General features: G+C 52.9%; 1 long non-coding RNA gene across 1 annotated transcript in view; it reads left to right on the forward strand.

Annotated features, from left to right (window-relative positions):
* The first annotated feature begins 6,109 nt into the window (after positions 1-6,109).
* Positions 6,110-17,851, forward strand: part of LOC111763926 (uncharacterized) — a 46,273-nt gene continuing 34,531 nt past the window's right edge. Inside the window, exon 1 of the long non-coding RNA XR_002796652.3 lies at positions 6,110-6,193. This is a non-coding gene — a long non-coding RNA (uncharacterized lncRNA). The remainder of the gene's footprint in view (positions 6,194-17,851) is intronic.

A 17,851-nucleotide genomic window follows, 5' to 3' on the forward strand; every position in this document is an offset into this window, starting at 1 on the left:
GCAAAGCTTGCAGAAAAACAGAGAGTCCGGGATGCATCCCTTACATCCTTCCAAGAAGCTGTCTTTGGCATCCAGGTAGTTGCAACTGTGGCAGGAGATCTGGGGTACACTTGGATGCAAGACCTCAAAGCCCTCAAAACGTAGGGACAAAGGTCAACCCATTAGCTATTCAAAACTAAGGATTTCTGCAGCTCTAAAATCAGTTTAATAAGCCTCATTACCACTAAAGTGCCACATATAGACCTGGTGTGAGTCATTGATTGGTTTTGATCAAGTTGATGAGAATTCTGGTATTTAACTGACTCCAGCACTCTGGCAAATCACAGAGGGTGTTCTGCCAAGGCTGGCCTGTTCTTTCTCCAGGTTTACATCAATGGAAGTCCACAGCTTGGTTTTAATCTTTCCCTGCATTTTTAAAAATAGTGCTTTCACTAAGTCAGCAGAAGCCAACCATTTTCTAGCTTTTCGTGTCAGCAGAGTTCTGAGATGTATTGATTTATGTTCAGATTTTCAGGGATTCTAGGATTCCTTGATAAGATCATTAGGTGAAACTTCCTCGTTCCTTCTCTACCTTCCCTTCTGTTTTTTCTTTCTTTTTAGAATTAATCGTAGGTTGGTCACATCTGGAGCAGGTGTGTCTCTGCCTGTGAGGATGACGTGCAATTTAGTAGGAAGCTGGATCTTCTTTCCTTCTGTGACATGTTTCTAATTCCACAGTTCCTGTAGATGGTTCTTGGCCTTGATGTAGTTTAGGATTTTCAACAGATAGTGCCGGTACTTTTCTCTTAAAGGCCAGATGATGCCTCTTTTTGTTCCTCTCCCCACAGCGCACTCAGGTTTTGCCTGGTCTTTGACTCACTGTTGAGCCTGGAAAATTCCACTCAGCAAGTTTCACTGGGTGAAAATTCCACCCAGTGCTTTGCAGGTGGTTGGGGACAGATGCAGAAGAAGACAGAAATTGTGGTTTATGCCTAAGGAGTACGCAGTACTCTAAGAACCTGGCCTTCAGAGCCAGGCTATAGAGAGGTGCTTGATATTATCCTCATTTTATATATAACACACAAGAGGTGGCAGACCTGGGATTTATACCGTAGCAGTCTAGAACCTTGTTCACAACCACTACCCTAGTGTCAACTGACCAGCCCTGAGTTTGCTTTTGGATAGGGGGCCATCTGAATGCTATGCTTCAAAGGATCAAGAGGCACCACACTCACCACCCTTCCATGAGCCTGAAACCTTCTCTGTGAGCTCCTGCAGTTGAGCAAAGTCATCCCATATCACAGTATCTGCATTTGACAGACTGTGCTGAGATAGCCTCCTGGCTCCTCTACTTTCTAGCTCCTATCCCTGGGCCTCAGTTTCCTCATCTATAAAATGGAGCTAATAATATCTCCTTCAGAGGGTCATTATGAGGATTCAGTAAGATTGTATCTGTAAAGCATCTGGTCCAGAGGGCCCACCATCTATTAAGGGATGGATGGATGGATGAGAGGATGGGTGGATGAATGGAAAAAATGGGAGGAAACACTATAAACTATTGGGATCAATGAAGAACACAAGGAAGTGGAATATGGGACAGAGATATTTTTTAGCTTTTTATTTGAAATAATTTTAGACTTACAGAAAAGATGCAAATACAGTAGAGACTTCCTGCATACCTTTCTCCTAGCTTTCCTTCATGTCAACATATTTTATAACTTACAGCTATTAATGCCAATAAAACCAAACACTAGGCTATTACTAAACTATAGGCTTTATTCAATTTTCATCAGTGTTTCCATTGATGTTCTTTCCCAGGTCCACGATCTCATCCAGGGTCCCACACTGTGTTGAGTTGTCCTGTCTCTGCAGTGTCCTCTGATCTGTGACAGATCCAGTCTCTCCTTGTCATCCATGACCTTGACACATTAGAAGATTTCTATCAGTTATTAATACTGCTTGGTAGAATATCCCTCAATTTGGGTTTGTCTGATTTTTTTTCACTCTCATGGTTCTCAGATTGTGTTGCTTTTTGTTTGTTTTTGCAGAACTACCCCACAAGTGATGTGCCTTTCTCAGTACACCACATAAGGTGGTAGATTATGTTGGTATATCTTATTTTGGTGATCTTAACCTTGATGACTTGGTTAAGGTGGTATCTGCTGGGTTTCTCCACTGCAAATTACTGTTCCCCCTCCCTCCTTTGTAACTGATAAATATCTTGGTGTAGATACTTAGAGGCTCTGCACGTATCCTATTTCTTCTACAACTTTCACGCACTACTTTTAGCATCCATTGTTGCCGCTTGTCTGCAACCATTATTCTTGTGGTGTTCTAATAATGATGATTTTTATTTCCCCCAACCCTTCTACATTTATTAACTGGAATTCTTCTATAAGGAAGAACTGTCCCCATTTATTCAGTTATTTATACTCATATGGACTCATGGATTTGCATTTTATTCTACATGTTATGATTTGATACTCTAATTGTTCCATGGTTTTGGTCATCAGGAACTCCTAGATCATCACGACCCAGCTGCCAGGGCTCATGGGGGAAGCCTGGGCAGCTGGAACTCACCGGAGGGCAGTGAAGGCATGGGGTGTGATTGTATGGAGGCTGGAAATGAACAGAACCCCTTCTCCACAGTTCTGAAATTCCCAGAGGTCCGCTCCTTTCCTCCTGATCCATTCTACAGCTAAGGAAATTAAAGCCGCAGGAAGGGAAGGGGCTCCCAGGAAGCCAGAACTACAGAGCGAGTTGGGTGGGTTGGGGGCAGGCTGGGGAGGGGCAGCACCTGGGCCCAGAGCCTTGCTCCTGCCACAAGTCAGCTTCCGGGCTCCCACGTGGTGCCTGGCTGCAGGGCAGCCTGTTCCGGGACCCGGGGTACGGAGGGCTGAGGGAAGCTTGCCCCATCAGCAGAAGCTCAGGAAGCAGGAGGCTTCTGGTATGAGGTTTTTCCAGGAAGCCCTGGGGCTGTTGGCTCTATTCCCTCTCCTTTCTGCCCAGCTGAAAGGGAGGGATTTTCTGGGCCAAATCCCTGGCTCCGGCTCAGTGGGGGCCTCTAATCCCTTCCTGGCTCAGGAGCTTGGTTCAGCTGGGGCTGGCGGAGGTGCCCCAGAGAGTTGATTTCTGCAGGCCTGGGAACAGGGCGCCATTCAGCCCCAGGCCCACCCAGGCAAGGGCTGGGAATTCTAGTAGTGGGGCATGGGAAAGGGGCACAGGGCTTGAGCCGACAATAAATTCTGTGAGAGTCAGAGGCTCCATTAATAGAGGTCCAGTGGGCAGAACAAGGGAGGAGACAGGCCCAGTGCCACACACCAGACCAGGCTGTAGCAACTTCTCCATGTTCTCCAAGGAGTACCTGAGCTCCTCCAGCTCTAGCTCTTCGGCGGTGTGGAGATATAGCACACCTGATAAAATAGAAAGGTCTGCCTTTAATGCTGGAAGCATGCTTGCAAAGCAGAACTTTTAGGGTCAACCTGGCCCTTCCTAGCTACAAGCATCTTTCCAGTCTAATAGCCATTTGATCCTCACCACTCCCTGTAAGTGGACAGGACAGGGGTGAGGATCCCCATTTTACTGATGTGGCAACTGAGACCTTCTCCAGGGAGCGCAGGTGACTATGGAAAGACCCAGGCCTTCCCACTCCTGAGTGCCGGACTTTCCTATGACACCATTCTGTCTTTGGGACCACTTGGTTCTCCTACAACTGATGTACCAGCATCCATAGTGCCTTGAGCTTAGTAGGTGCTTTGGAAATGTCTGCCAGTCCTCTGAGCATTCCCAGTACTTCTGCAGGGTGGACGGTGCTCTTGGGTTGATTGGAGTTGAAGCAAACCCCCTTCCCCCATGCAAACCCATAGTGCTGGCCAGCTGGAGGACCAAGCAGTGTGTGTGTGTGTGTGTGTGTGCACATGCATGAGAATACATGTGCAGGCCTGTTGGGCCTGGGGGTACCATTTGCTTGGGGGAGCCTGCGGAGAGACACTTGGCTGGATTCCCACTCTGGTCTGGCTCTGGCTTCATACTTCCTTCTCCGACAGGACTGGAGAGGCCAAATTGCCCAGATGGCCGTTTGACTGGCTCTTGAGGACACAGCCCAGTGCTCACTCACAGCCCTCCTCCTTCCCCCACATCTCCTCTGCTTCAGTGTCTACATCGACTCAGCAAAGGAGGGACTGCCCGGACAGAGAGGCATGGGGGGGGGTAGTGTGAAGGGGCTGAAGGTGCAGAGCTGGCCCATGGCAGGGCTCTCTATCCCTCGCTTGATCAGAGACCCTCTTTGTAAAGCACCCATGTCTGTGTTGCCCTGGCCCTGAGGACTGGGGGGAGGGAGCATCAGGGGAAGGGGAGCTTGGTGCTGCTCCTGGTGAGAAGACCCCACTCATGTCAGTGTCCCTTGTGGTTCCCCGCCTTCCTGTCCCAGGAGCCAGCTGGAGGGAGTTCAGCCCCTCCACCCAGCCACACCCTTGTTCAGTCATCCATCCATCTGCCTAGTCCTCCATTCATTCATTTCACAAGCTGTTATGGGTCGTAAGGCCCTGGCAGGGCCACCACTGGCTTTGGTGGGTGCCCCGTTCTGGCTCCAGAGTTTTATAAGTTGGCTCTGGGGAGGACGAGGACATTTCCTTCCAAGCCCCAGTGTAGCCACCCTGCCTCTCAAGGAGTTCTGGGGGGACAGGACACCCAAAGGGAGGGAGGCGAGAGGTCCTGGGAAAGAGGTGTGCGTTCTGGGCGGAGACCTGCCTGGGCTCTGGCCCTGGCTCTGGGGCCTTCATGTGCTGTGCCCTGCAGGGTTGCCAGACTGAGCAAAGAGCAAAACTAGGACCCCAAGTTCAATTTGAATTTCAGATGGTCAGCGACCACTTCTTTTTCAGCACGAATATAGCCCATGCAGTATTTGGGACAGACGCTAAAACATTTTGTTGTTTTCTGATATTCACACGTATCTGGGTATCCTGCATTTTATCTGGCAACCCTACACTCTGGATGAGGGGATGTCGGCCCTTCTCTCTGCCTTTATTGCCTCAGTGCCCTGGGGACGAGGCGGTGGGCTAGTGAGCACTGCCAGCTCTCCCCGGAGGCTGCCTATTTCCCTCTTCCTCCAGACCCTTCTCCTCCTGAGGGGCAGGACTGACCAAGGGGGTGGAGAGGAGTGGAGGGGATGCGTAAGTCAGGCCTGGGCTCCAGGAAGCCCCAGGGCACCCCGATGGGAACCAGGCCCCCAGACTGAGCCCCGGCAGCCATGGCGGGGGAGAAGCAGCACCCGGACGGTCACTGTCCCCAGAGGGCCCCTGCCAAAGAGGCCCCGGGCGGTCTGTCCATTTCAACGCTTTCCCCGATTCGTCCACCCCTGCCCTCGGCTGCTGCAGGAGGCCAGGAAAGGCCAAGGCTTGCCGAGGTCACTCCATGCTCACAGCCAGAGGCAGCCCTCCGGTCAGCCGACCTCATCCCTTTTTCCCAGAAGCCCTTGGGGAAACTATTTCCTGGTCCTGTGCAGTGTCTCCCGAGGCCATGAGGGTTTGAGGGAAGCTGCCCAAAAGGTAAAGGACGCATGCCTCTGCAGCCAGTCTGGCCTGGAGTCTCGCTTACTGCTTTGAACGTGAAAAATTCCATATGCCCAACAGGCTGATTAGCCTCACGGAGCTGGGGAAGGGGGTTGCAGGTCGTCAATCAGGCATCCATATTAACCGGAGAGCCAGCGATAAAGGCCCAGCTGAAAGAAATTAAAAACCTCCTGTTTTTAAACACTGCCCTCGGACAGAGGAATTTTTCTAGCTCCAAATGCGAGAGTGGCAAATTTCAGACACTAAAGTATTGACAAAAACAAACAATCCAAAGTTGAAATGCAGGAGGCCTCCTGGGTCTGAGAGAACTCTCAAAGAGGCCCCCTTCTCCCTTGCCTTGGCTTGTTTTTCACAAAATGCAAGTAACAATAATATCTGACAGAAGAGCCTTCCGCCGTCTGGACCGCTCCCGCCCATTGTTTCTCTGAAAGAATGTTGTCTCTTTAAGCGTCTGCGCGTTGGCGATCGTTAGGAGGAAAGAGCTCAGCAGAGTTTTCTTTATTTATTTATGTCCCTTTTGCTGAATTCTGATGAAGCCCAGGCAGCAGGCAGCGCAGCATCTGGCTTCCCAGAAAGATGGCTGTGTGGAGAATCGGGGGCCCTGGCTCGAGACGCAGGCACGTGTGGGGGTCTCAGTGCAAATGGTAATTCCATTTTCCCAGCAATTGGTGCTGCAGTGAAATCTCTCAGCTGCCCTGGGGACATTTTCCCAGGTCTTGCTCGAGGCCCCTTGACCCTGGGTGGGTGGCGCGTGGGACCTGGAGGTCAGAGCTGAGAGCCTCGTGCACGTGTGTGGGGGAGGGGGAGGGGGCACGCCGATGCAAGGCCAAGGGAAGGTGGCCAGGCCGGGGTAGGTGCCAGAAACTGGCCTCTGGAGGAGGATTGCAGGATGCAGAAGTATTCAGCTGGGGGCAGAGTCTGACCTGTGGGAGCCGCAGCCTTGCCCATCTCTGCACCTTTGAGGGATCATCATGGAGCAGGGGGAAGAAACTGTAGCAACGAGGGAAAGAAGGGCTTCTTTTTGTGTTCTGATGACATCATGGGCCATCAGAATTGGGCAAAAAGTTGGAACGTTGGCCCTGGGACTGGAGTGAGTGCCCTGTCATTTGACAGGTGGCAGAAGGTGTAGGGTGTGTGTAGTGACGTTTATTATACACCTACTGAATATGTGCTGGATTCTGGCCAGTTCTTTGTGCGTGTGCTACCCCTCTGAACCTTTCTATGGTTTTATACTGGTGTTACAGAGGGGTGGCTGGAAGACCTATCCGAGCCAGAATCCAAATCCCTGCCCCTTTCGAGCCAGGCTGCTGCCCTTGGAGGAGGTGATGTGGGTTGTCTCAGTCGGCCAGGCTGCAATGACAAATACCATCCAGTGGAGTGGCTGAAACAAGAATTTATTGGCTCCCGGTTTAGGCGGCTCTTTCCCTGGGTGTCTGTGGCATTCAGGGGCTGGCTTGCCTCTATCCTTGGGGTTCCTTGACTTGCCTTGTCCCGTAGCGATGGCTTTGGCCTCCTCCCGGGGCCTTCTCTGACTGACCGCGCGTGAATTTCCTCTCCCTAAGGCCTTGGAAAATGCGGTTTAAGACCCACTTGATTCAGTTTTGGCCACACCTTAGCTAATAAGATGTTGAAAAGGTCCTAGTACAAATGAGCTCCTGCCTACAGGACACCGATTGAGACTTGAACGTGTCTTTTATGGGTGGCAGGATTCAACCCCCCACTTGGCGAGAAGGTGGGGTGAGGGTGCCCTCTGAGCCCTGGGGGCTCTGCCCCCCCAGCAGCCTCAGCAGGCTGGGAGGAGCCCCTGGGGAATGTGCCTTGGGCTTTCCCGTCCCCCAGCTGGTGGGCGACGCACCTGCCCACTCACCCCTGCCTGGTTCATAGCCGATGGGTGTGCTCCAGTGTCTGGGTTTTGGGGTGTGACAGACAGGGGCTCGAGTCCTGGTTTTGTACTTACTGTGCAATGTGGGGTGAGTAGCCTCCCCCTCCCAGCCTTGGTGCCCCCAACCTGGCATGCTGTCAAAAGGGTGCACTAGCACCTGCACGGGGGGTGATGGGAAGGGGACCCCAGGACTGCCTAAGCCCTGCCCACCATCTGCTGGACCCACAGTCGCTCATAGCCCACAGCAGCGACAGCATCTCTCTCATGACAGAGCCAGGGGCTGGAACCCGAGTAGGAACTTGGGTACCCGCTGAGCATCTTGGGGCCCTGGACGGGGCTTGCTGAGCCCTGGGCTCAGCACCCGTCCTGTGTGCACCTGTCCTGCGCACATGCTTTCAGCTCCCGAGAGGAGGCACCAGGCCCAGGCTGGCTCTCTGAGTCTTGGGGAGAAACTGAAAGGTGAAGGATTCCAACTCTGCTGCTTCCTACCATAGCACAAAGGTCAACACCTTCTAGGGAACAGTTCATCTGCGTCCTTTCAGCTTCTGCCTTTTAGCTCACTTTGGTCCCATGGGACCTCCCAGGCCAATCTCTCCCCCTGCTTGGGGACAGGTGCTCAGATGGTTTGGAGGCAGGGCTCTTTTATTCGGTGCTGCAGCCTGGACCCCTGTGCTGCTCTCATTGGGGGGATCTCTATGTGCCCCCGCTATCCACTTGCCTGGTTTCTGCCTTCTCCAGCAGGCAGCCCCATGACAAAGGGACCCTTTTCTCAACAACAAACTACCCAGAAGTCCAACCATTCCCCAGGATTGCCCAATCCAAGAGAAAAGCAGTCAATTTCATTTCCCTGGCCACAGCTTCCCCATTCCCCAGGCTACTGTGAGCAATTGCTTTTTTAAGAAAGAAGGCACATTTTTTTTTCCTCTTCAGTAAAACCCGGAAATCATCTTGAAGACTCAGAGAATTCAAATAAGTTGTCACACAGCAACTTGGTCACCAGGCTGGCCTTGGAACCTGGACTCTGGCCTCCCTCCCTGGTTCCTTCCCCTAGACCCTCTGGGGGTGGCCAGCCTGGTGCCAGAAGGGCCTGCAGCGGATGAGCTACCAGTGCACGGCAATGGCCTGGCGCGGCGTCCCCTGCGGAGCATCCTCCTGGAGAACACAGAAGCACAAGCAGAGCTGCCGGGCCTCCCAGGGCCAGGGACACACTGGGCTTTGTCCACCTGCCTTGGCTCTGAAAAATATGGGAGTCACTTCCACCAGCCCCAAAGGTCCCGCAGCCCAGCCTGAGAAGGAAAAACAGGAGGAAGGCTGAATCATCCAGAAAAGCAGATGTGGAAACCATCTGAATTGCCCACAATGTTCCAAAATCCCGGTCATGCTGCCTAAAGAATTCTCACCCAGGAGCCTTGCAGCCTGGGGAAGGTGAGGCGCACCTGGGCAGGTCTACTCTGCATCCCAACAAGAGCGGCGCGTTCGCCAAATGCTCTCCAGTTCCCTTTCATTCGTAGCCCCATCCTCCCCCTTTCCTGCCCATAGGAGGGAATTCTTTTAAAGTCATATTTAAAAGAAAATCCTTCAGATTTCTGCCTTCGCGGAAAGCTCTAGAAATAACTCGCTGGGAAGCATCTCTGTCTGATACTTACCACCTACGGAGAAAATGGTCCAATACGTCAGGCAGTTTGGCATCCGGAGCCGTTTAGAGAGGGCGGCATGGGGTGCAGAGAGGGGGAGCATGTGCGTGGTGGGGTCCTCGACTGCACAGGCGGCTGGCGGAGCGCACGGCGCTGGCCCGCTGAGGATCTGGGCTCAGGTGTCGGCTCTGCCCCTCCCTGGCCCTGTGGCCTTAGGAAAGGTAGGTGACCCTCTGGACTTCGGAGTCCTCATCTGTAAATGGAGCTAGTCCTAATATGACCTTGTCCTCAAAAGGTTGTCATTGACGGGGTCAGAAGGTAGCCCAGCTGGGCCCAGGATGCTGGATGAGGGAAAGGCTCCCAGGTGGGCAGAGAAAGGACGAGGAGACGCAGAGGGCTGGTGGCAGGGGAAGGCCTGGCCGAAGGAGACTCCTTTTGAGCTGGGCTGGAAGCAGGGGGTAGGATATCTCTTGGAGAAGAGGATGAGGTTAGTCTGGTGAGACAGGAGGTTAGAGCAGAAACTGATCCTGGCTCTGAAGTTGGGGTGGGAGTTTCCTCTCCTTTCCTCCTGTTATGAATCAACGGTCTTCTCTTGAACTTAGTGGTTCTGGTATCAGGGTGTATTAAGTTAAGGTAGCATCCCTCATTGCAAAGATGGGGAAACTGAGGCCCAGAGAGAGGCGGGGCCTGGGGAGGCCCCAGAAAGGGGAGTGGTTGAGTCAGGCCTGGCTGTAGGTCTCCTGCCTCCCAGCTGGCCCCCTCAGGGAGCTGTGGCCCTGTGGGAGCATGAAGCCTTGGGGTGGTGGCCGGAATCCAGCGTTGGGCCGGCTGGGCTCATCCTCATTTCCCTGTAAAAATGGCCAGAGGCACGGGAGCAGCTGGGGACACCCAGATTAGGCAGGGACAGGAAGGACAGGCCAGCCCTGGCCCTCTCTGGGTTGTAGCATGGGGCACCTGTCTTTATGCCCTGGTCTTTCCTGCCTCCTCTGTAAAATGGTGCTTGGAGAAGTAGACCCTCACTTAACAGTATCAACGGGGCATCGAGACTGGGTGCCGGGCTGCTGGAGCTGGGGAAGAGCCGTGAAGGAGACGGGCTCGGTGCTCATGGGGCTTCCACTCTCTAGGCGGAACATAGAGACAAGCTTAAGAGAAACAGGATAATTCCACATTGGGTGACTTCTCTGGAGATAATAGAACAGAACAACGTGAAGGGAGTGAATGGGGTGAGGTGAGAGGGAGGCAGGGCTGGACAGTGCTTCCTAGGTTGTAGACATGGCAAGTATCAAAATCCCCAGGTAAGACCCCGGGGCTGGAGTGCAGTGGCAACAGGGAGGAGAGGCCAGTGGAGTGGCAGGCCGGGACCCCACCCAGGCTCGAGGAGCTGCTGATTGCATTTGGGCTGTATCGGATGCATCGGGGCAATGAGGAGCCTCCCGGGCACCCTTCCCTTCCCAAGCCCAGGCAGGAATCTGGGCAGCAGCAGGCTGGCATGTGGTCTCTGAGCACAGGTGCCCAGCCCAGGCATGGCAGGAGGCTGGAAGGGGGTGTCTGAGCATGTCTGGAGGGCTGTGAGCTCTGTTTGTCTCTGGTGGGTGGAGAGGAAAAGTGAGCAGGATAGAGCAGAGAGGGTGATGCCTAAGGATAGGAAATGCAAACTGCCCAGATCGCCTGTCCCTGCAGTCTTCCCACACCACATGGCACCCCTGCTGGGCTAAGTCACCAAGTCCTAGGCAGTGATAGAGCAGAGCAGCAAGAAAGAAATCCACGAAACAGGATTGCTTCCTTGGCTCAGGGGTTCTGACAATGTGCTCTGCTGAGACTAGGTCCTTGCATGGGGCAGGAATGTGCCAGGATGAGCAGACACTCTTGGTTGCCTTCCTACTTGCATTTCCCTCCTTCTCTTTTTATAAGATTTTTCCAGGTATACACTTTTCATGTGCTTCAAGTGAGGCAGGCTCTAGCGCAGCCCTTGCCCCAAGGGGTAAATCATGATTAGTTTAAGCCAGACCTTCCCAAACTCCCTCTGTTCATGATGCCCTTAGTCTCAGTAACATTTTTCACAGTCCCTCTAAGCCAAAAGAAATTCCTGATACTTGTTTATTAAGTAGTTAGGCCTAAACAATTCAGTAAGCATTGATACCCTAAGAACTTATTAGCCAGCTGAAAAAACAATATGTAAGAACTGAAAGGAAAAAACCATCACAATGTCAATTTCTTCTTAAGTAGCCACAATATTTACTGATGGAATATGTGCAACTCTTGGGCACCGCACAAACTCAAACTTTGGATATGAATGGATAACACAACCTTCAATTCAGTTTCCGCATTGATTTTCATGTGCTTTTTAATTATTATTACAGCAGTGACTGAAAACATAGCTTCTCAAACATGTATCATCCAAGGGAATGTGTGGCCTGATGTTGGACTACCTCGTGCTCGAAGATCCCATGGTGTGGGAACCGTGGGTCTGTAGTGATTAATGATTGGTTTGGGCAGGGGCATGTGACATGATTCTGGCAAATGAAATGTGGAGGAAAGTCTTTGGGGGGAGTTTCCTGGGAAAAGACGTTTGGGAAGACTCAAGCTCCCTTCTGCTGCTGGCTATTGTCCCCTCTACTTAGGAGGTCTGGAACTGTCGCCTCCATCTTGGGTCTGTAGCGCTCATTATCCCAAGGAGAATACTCCGAGGATGACAGAAGCAAAGACGGAGGTATGTGTCCTTCGACGACGACATTGTTTGGCTGCTGAGTCCTGGAGGCATCCGCCGCTGACTTCCCGTTTTGTGAGGTGATACCTTCCCGCATAGTTTAATCTACTCAGCTGATATTCTGTTCGCTCGCAGCCCAGAGCATCCTCACTGATGCTCCCGCAAAGCACGTGTGGGAAACACTGGGCTTTCTACCCTCCACCGGGGTCACGTCTCAGAGCCTCTGTGAAGTCCCACAATGCTCTGCTTAATTTTGTTCGATGCAGGGTTTGCCAGATTTACTTAACCGAGGAAACCTTTTTTCCACAGAACCCAATTACCATCTCCCAGGACACTTGTGTGCCAAGAAACACACTTTTGAAAGGGATGCCTTAGCTCACTCCTCACAGCCCCCCAGCCCCTGCCCACGGCCAGAAGCCCATGCGTGCAGACCCCCACCTCAGCAGAGCACAGGGCCACATGTGTTTCTGTTCAATGGGGGAGACTAAATGAAGCCAGATGTACCTGGGCAGCCCACAGGCAGAAGAAGCCGTGATTTAATGTCCCAACTATGCAGGGATTAGCTTGCCAGAAAGCTGGCCTGGAGGGGCGGGGGACTTGCCCGACAGCCTCTAATGGATTCAGCAGAAGCGGCTCTGCGGGGAGTGCGCGGCTGCTGGGCCCCAGCCGCCCACACGAGTGATGTTGCAAAACATCCCCGGGTGGCTTGGGTGACGGCCTCTGTGCGCCATGTCTGCTGAGGCTCGGGACCTTGAGAGTGACCATCCCGGGCAGGGACCACCAGGGCGTGGTGTGCGCTAGCCTGGGCCTTCTCATTCCTTCACCGCCCCTTCTGGAGGCTGCACTCCCCAGCTTCTTCTCCCTCTCTCCTGGCCTGGATGATGCTCTGTTCCTGGGGATACTGGGCCTGTTGGGCCAGATCCTCTGGATGCCCCGGGACACTGTGTCCACTCTCACCATTGTTCTTCCCCAGCCAAACCTTCTAAGGCTCTGAGCTGCTCAACCTGCCCTGGCCCCAGCCTCAGTTTCCCCAACCAGGTCTGCCTGACCCAAGAGGAAGAGAACTCTGCTGACCATGTGCTGTGTGACTTGAGGCCATTCCTGCCCCCACTCTGGAGTGCAGAGTGTATCCAGTTTATCCAGGGACTTTCAAACAGTGTCCCCTAGAACCCTTGAGATTCTAAGGAGGCACCTTAGGGGATGTGCTGGGGTGAGGAGGCGTCCGGGCCCCCGCGCCCTGACTCAATCAGGACCGCTCTCTATTTATTCCTTTTATCCTTCGGGTTCCCAGATAGGGTTTCATTGGAAGAAAAGGCTTTGTGGCAGGAAAAAAAAAAAAAAAGCCTGCAAACCACTGATCTTGTCCAGTTGTGCGCTTTACAGATGAGAGGATTCAGTTTCTCCTCCCAGAGCTGACACCCCGGGATCCCTGGAGATTTGTGGGGAGAGCCGGGCAGGGAGCAGCCAGGGTCAGGGCAGGGGAAAGCAGCACAGCCTTGGCGCTGGAGCGTGCCGACGCCACTCGGCTGGCCCGCGCTGGCACCTTCGCACCGGAGCTCTCCCGCCTTGAAGCTGCCCTGAGCTGGCTCTTATGGTTCAGTGTGGATTAGGCGACGGGTGCCTCGAGACACACGCAGAGGGCCGACGTCTCCATCGGACCCAGTGGGCACGGTGCTCGCAGCACCCAGGGTTTTCAGGCACCCACAAAAATGTTTTCATTTCCATTTGTGTGGGTATTTTTTTTTGTGTGTGTGTATGTTATTGGAGGATGGGCCCAGGAAGGGAAAATTGCCTAGGGCCTGTCAAAGTCACGATTTGTCCCTGAGTAAGCGGCAGTGAACTTCAAAACTTCCCATTTGAGTTCAGGCTCTTCCTTTGCAACTATCTCTCCCCCGCCCCTTCCTTCCTTCCTCTTGTTTTTTCAGAGACTCTAAATAGAACCCACTCTGCTTGAGACACACCTGCTATCAGATGGGAGCCTCCCCATTCTCCCCCGTTATTTCTGGAGGGGCTGTGAGGTGTAGCTGCTCTCCAGCGCTGGACTAGGGACAATTTTAAGCTGCCACAAAGAACACAAAGGGCCACTAGAGCTATGGGGGTGCACTCTGATGAGTCCCCCTTCCCTTTGGATCCTAGGGCCTGAAGGTGGTTAAACGACCTTCCAGATGTGCAGTTTTGTAAATCATGGGGCCATCGGGGGATGGTCGTGTAGGTAACATCCAGCACCGCAGGCTCGAGTTGCAGGACGAGACCCAGAGGTTAGAGACCCCTGCCCTGCCTGCTCTGGCATCCCCTGTGCCCAGTAGGCTCTCTCAATTTAAACGGGCCAGGCGTGGGCAGTTTCTTGGTATTTAAAGGGCTCCATTTCTTTAGGACTGAAAAAGTAGAGGACTAAAGAATGTCCTAGTTGCCTGAATGTCCAGAATCCTTGATGTTTTACTGGGATCCTGTAAGGAAAGGGGGATTAGAGCCTCAGGGTGAAAGCCGCAGCCACCATGTTTTAATGGACATGGGGATCCTACTCTGCTGCCCTTGAAAATTAAATGTTACTCTCAAGCCTGGGTAGCCCTATAACCTTTGTGAAACTGGCTTTTACTTTAACTGAGTCCTCTTGGGCTTAATCCAAAAATGAAAAGGAGGTGGGAGAGGTGGAGGAGGAGGGGCCCGGTCGGGGCACTGGATTCTGTTTTGTTCTGCTCTGTGGGGCAGCAGCCTGCTCCTCCCCCCGGGGCCTCTGACCCCAAGGCATGTACCACTGATTTCGCCCCCATGGTTGTGCTTTGGCTCCTTTGTGGGTCTTACAATCTTTCGTGTCAGACACAGGGCATGGGTGGCAAGTCTTCCAGGGCTGGGCCAGCTTGACAGGGGAGGTTGGGGAGAGGCTGGGAGGTAGGCTCAAGCGTGGTGTTCCCAACCCGAGAGAAAGCAGGTGGCCGCAGGAGGAGAGGGCCTGGGTGTCCAGGCCATCCCCTCGCTCTGTCTGGTCTCCTGCCAGCAAGCAGAGGAGCCTGGGCTGGGAGGCCTGCATCTGGGCTTCAGCCCTTCCCCAGAGACTCCTTTTCCCCTCTCTGTTCCTCCGTCTCCCCATCTGCTGAATGAGGGAGATGGACCAGACGAGTTTCTCACATCCTCCATGCACCGGCGGTGGAGCGCGATGCTGCAGATGCACAAAGACAGCAAGACAAGCCCGTGGCCCTCCTGGGCCCCCATAACCTGCCACAGGCCAGGCACGCCCTGACTCACTTCCCCCCTGAAATACATTCCTTTTACTTTCTTCTCATTCTGAAAGCGCTTCGTGCCCATTATTTTAAAATATATACAGAAAATACAGCCACGAAAAACAAAAGAAGAAACTATCCCCCTAAATCTCACGCCACCCAGAGCCAAGCACCGTTAGCCCTGTGTGCTTTCAGACTGTTTGCTGCAGCTGTGGGTGTGTGTGCGTCAACATGGAAACAAAACAGAAGCCTAGACAGTTTACCTTTTCCGTTCCTCGCAACTGCTCTGGGAGGTGGCTGGTATTCCTATTTTCATTTTGCACGTGCAAAAACAGACACTCAAAGAGGGTGGGTAATTTCCTGGGGTGGCAGGACTGGGATTCAGTGTCGAGTCTGGTTGGCAGCACAGCCGGGGCGCTCGCCACACCTGCGTCCGGGAGGGGGCCAGGCAGGCAGCAAGAAGCGGCCTCGGCACCAGCCGGACCCCACGGGGGCCAGCGAGCCATGACCTTGCCTGTGTCAGGGGTCGCGAAGAGCCGTGTCCTCAGGAACGAGGTGGATGCTTTAAGTTGGAGAAGCAGAAGGAAAGGTGCTCAGGCCAAGCTAAGGAATGAGCCAAGTCAGGAGAGGAAAGGTCCGCCAAGTCCCTGAAGGAAACCGCCCGGGCGATGGGATGTGTGGCGGGAGGTGAAGGGGAGGTGGCAGGAGGCAAGGAGGCTGCAGTTAGGCTGGGAGGGCCACATGCTACGTTCACCTTTTCTGCTTCAGAGGATATTTTGAGGGTTCGACAGGGATTATGTATTATGGGTGGATTTCTTTGAGCACTGTTGAGGCCATATAGAGTATGGACCAGGGTGGGAAGTGGGCAGGACGTTGGTCATCTGACTCTTTGATCTTCAGTCTGACCCCAAATAGCTCCCCAGGATAAGGGGACAGGAAGAGGGGAAGTTCAGGTCCCAGGGAAGTTTCCTGGACCCCCGAACACCCATCCTATAGAAACACTTTCTCATGGGGTGCTGAGGAGCAAAATGAAACCAGAGATGTGTGTGGTGGGGCTGTTCATGAACCCCACTTGGAGGGAGTGAGTGGGGAGGGGGCTTGAGGGCCTGATTCGACTGTCGCAATCCCACAGTGTCTCATTTCCGAAACTCTGCTCGCTGTCTTTGCCGACATCTGTTTGCTTCATTTCCAACACGAGGCGGGCCCCTTTGCTGCCTGGGATTGGGTTGGCATTGCTTAAGCTTTCGCTGGGGTGTTTTTTGTTTCGGTGGATTGATGTCCTTTGCTCTAATTATCTGAGTCAGCCACTGACTCCACCTTCCAAGTGTCCCTAAGATGTCGGAAGGCCTGGGGGTGGGGCAGATCGGGGGCTCACATTTTCCAGGAACCTGGGCTACAAAGGGAGTCTGCCCCCCAAGGGCCAGAGCTACACATGTACCAGGTGTGTGCAGATGAGAGCGGGAGTCAATGAGTGGGTGACAAGTGGGGAAAAGGCCTGTTGATGAGTGCGGGGGAGTGATTGAATGAGAGGATGAGTGAGAGGATGAGGCAGAGGCAAGGTGATGGTGCAGCAACAAACAGGGAAGGATTATTTCTCGCTTGTGCTATGTGTCCTTGGAGAAACAAGCTATACTGTTGGAGAAACAACAGGATAGGATTAGACATTCATTTATTAGGAGAAATGCCTGAGAAGGAAGAGCGGGGAGAGAGCAGGAGAAGGTTGGAAGAATCTTCAATCACAATGTAAGTCTTAAACCCACGAAAGGATAGAGGGAAGGAAAGATTAGATGGAAAGCATCTCAGACTACAGCCCACTGCTGAGAAAGTTTAGACCAGGTTGACAGGGGCTCCCCCTCCCCCCCCATGCAAAGTTGCCCATCAGAGGAATCCCATAGAATTGGCCTGTTTCTGGTATCCAAGCCACAGTGAAGATGACTTAGTTGTAGGGAACATTCAGAGAGAAGTGTAGCCAGACACGAATGTGGTAGATCCAGGGGGCAAAAGCTGGAGGCTGTCAATCAGCTATGCTCCTGAAGGAGGTCTTCTCTAGGGGAGAGCTGAGTGGGACACCTGCAAGCCAGCAGACACTAGCTGGGAGCTTGGCCCTCTGAGCCCCTTGTTCTGGGATCCAGGCTGTCTGGAGAACCATTGCCTGGTCACCATGAGAAAGGAAAAGGGATATTCTGTAGAGTCTCACTCTAGCAATCCAAGGCTCTAGTTCAGAAATGGCATGGGTCAACTCCACCCATAACTCATTGGCTAGAACTAGTCATGTGACCCCAAGGCCCCAGGAAGGGTAAGTCCACACCCACCTAGACAGGGGAGAGCTGGAAATATTTCTATGGCATTACTGCCTACCACAGTACATGAGGAAGAAAATGAATGAACGAATGAGTGGCTGAATGAAGAGATGAGTCAATGGAATTATTGAAGGAAGGGGAAGGGGAATGAAAGTGAGAGGGACTCAAGGAATGAAGGAATAAATGAGCAAGTGAATAAATGAATGAGTAATAGAGTAATGAGGGATGAGCGTGTGGTATAAAAGATGAAGTAAAGTGTGGGTAAGAAGTGAATGAATGAGTAGAAGTGAGAAAGCTAAACAAATGAGAAGGGACTTTGGGTCTCATTTACTCTGGGAAGGTAAAAGCAAAGCTCCCCTCTTTTCTACCCCTCATCCCCCACCCCCAACAGTCAGGCTGAGCATTTGTCCCAAGAATTGCAGCAATCAGCCCCAAATGGTTACTGCAAAGGCATTCAATCTCGGGGCCTCTAAGAGCTGGAACAGTGGCCAGGAAGGAAGAGCCAGGAAAGGACAGCCCTTTTTACCCTGTGACAGTGGAGCAGGGCATTGAACGGCCTTG

Source organism: Dasypus novemcinctus, chromosome 6 (assembly GCF_030445035.2).
Source record: "Dasypus novemcinctus isolate mDasNov1 chromosome 6, mDasNov1.1.hap2, whole genome shotgun sequence".
In the NCBI taxonomy this organism is placed as follows: Eukaryota; Metazoa; Chordata; class Mammalia; order Cingulata; family Dasypodidae; genus Dasypus; species Dasypus novemcinctus.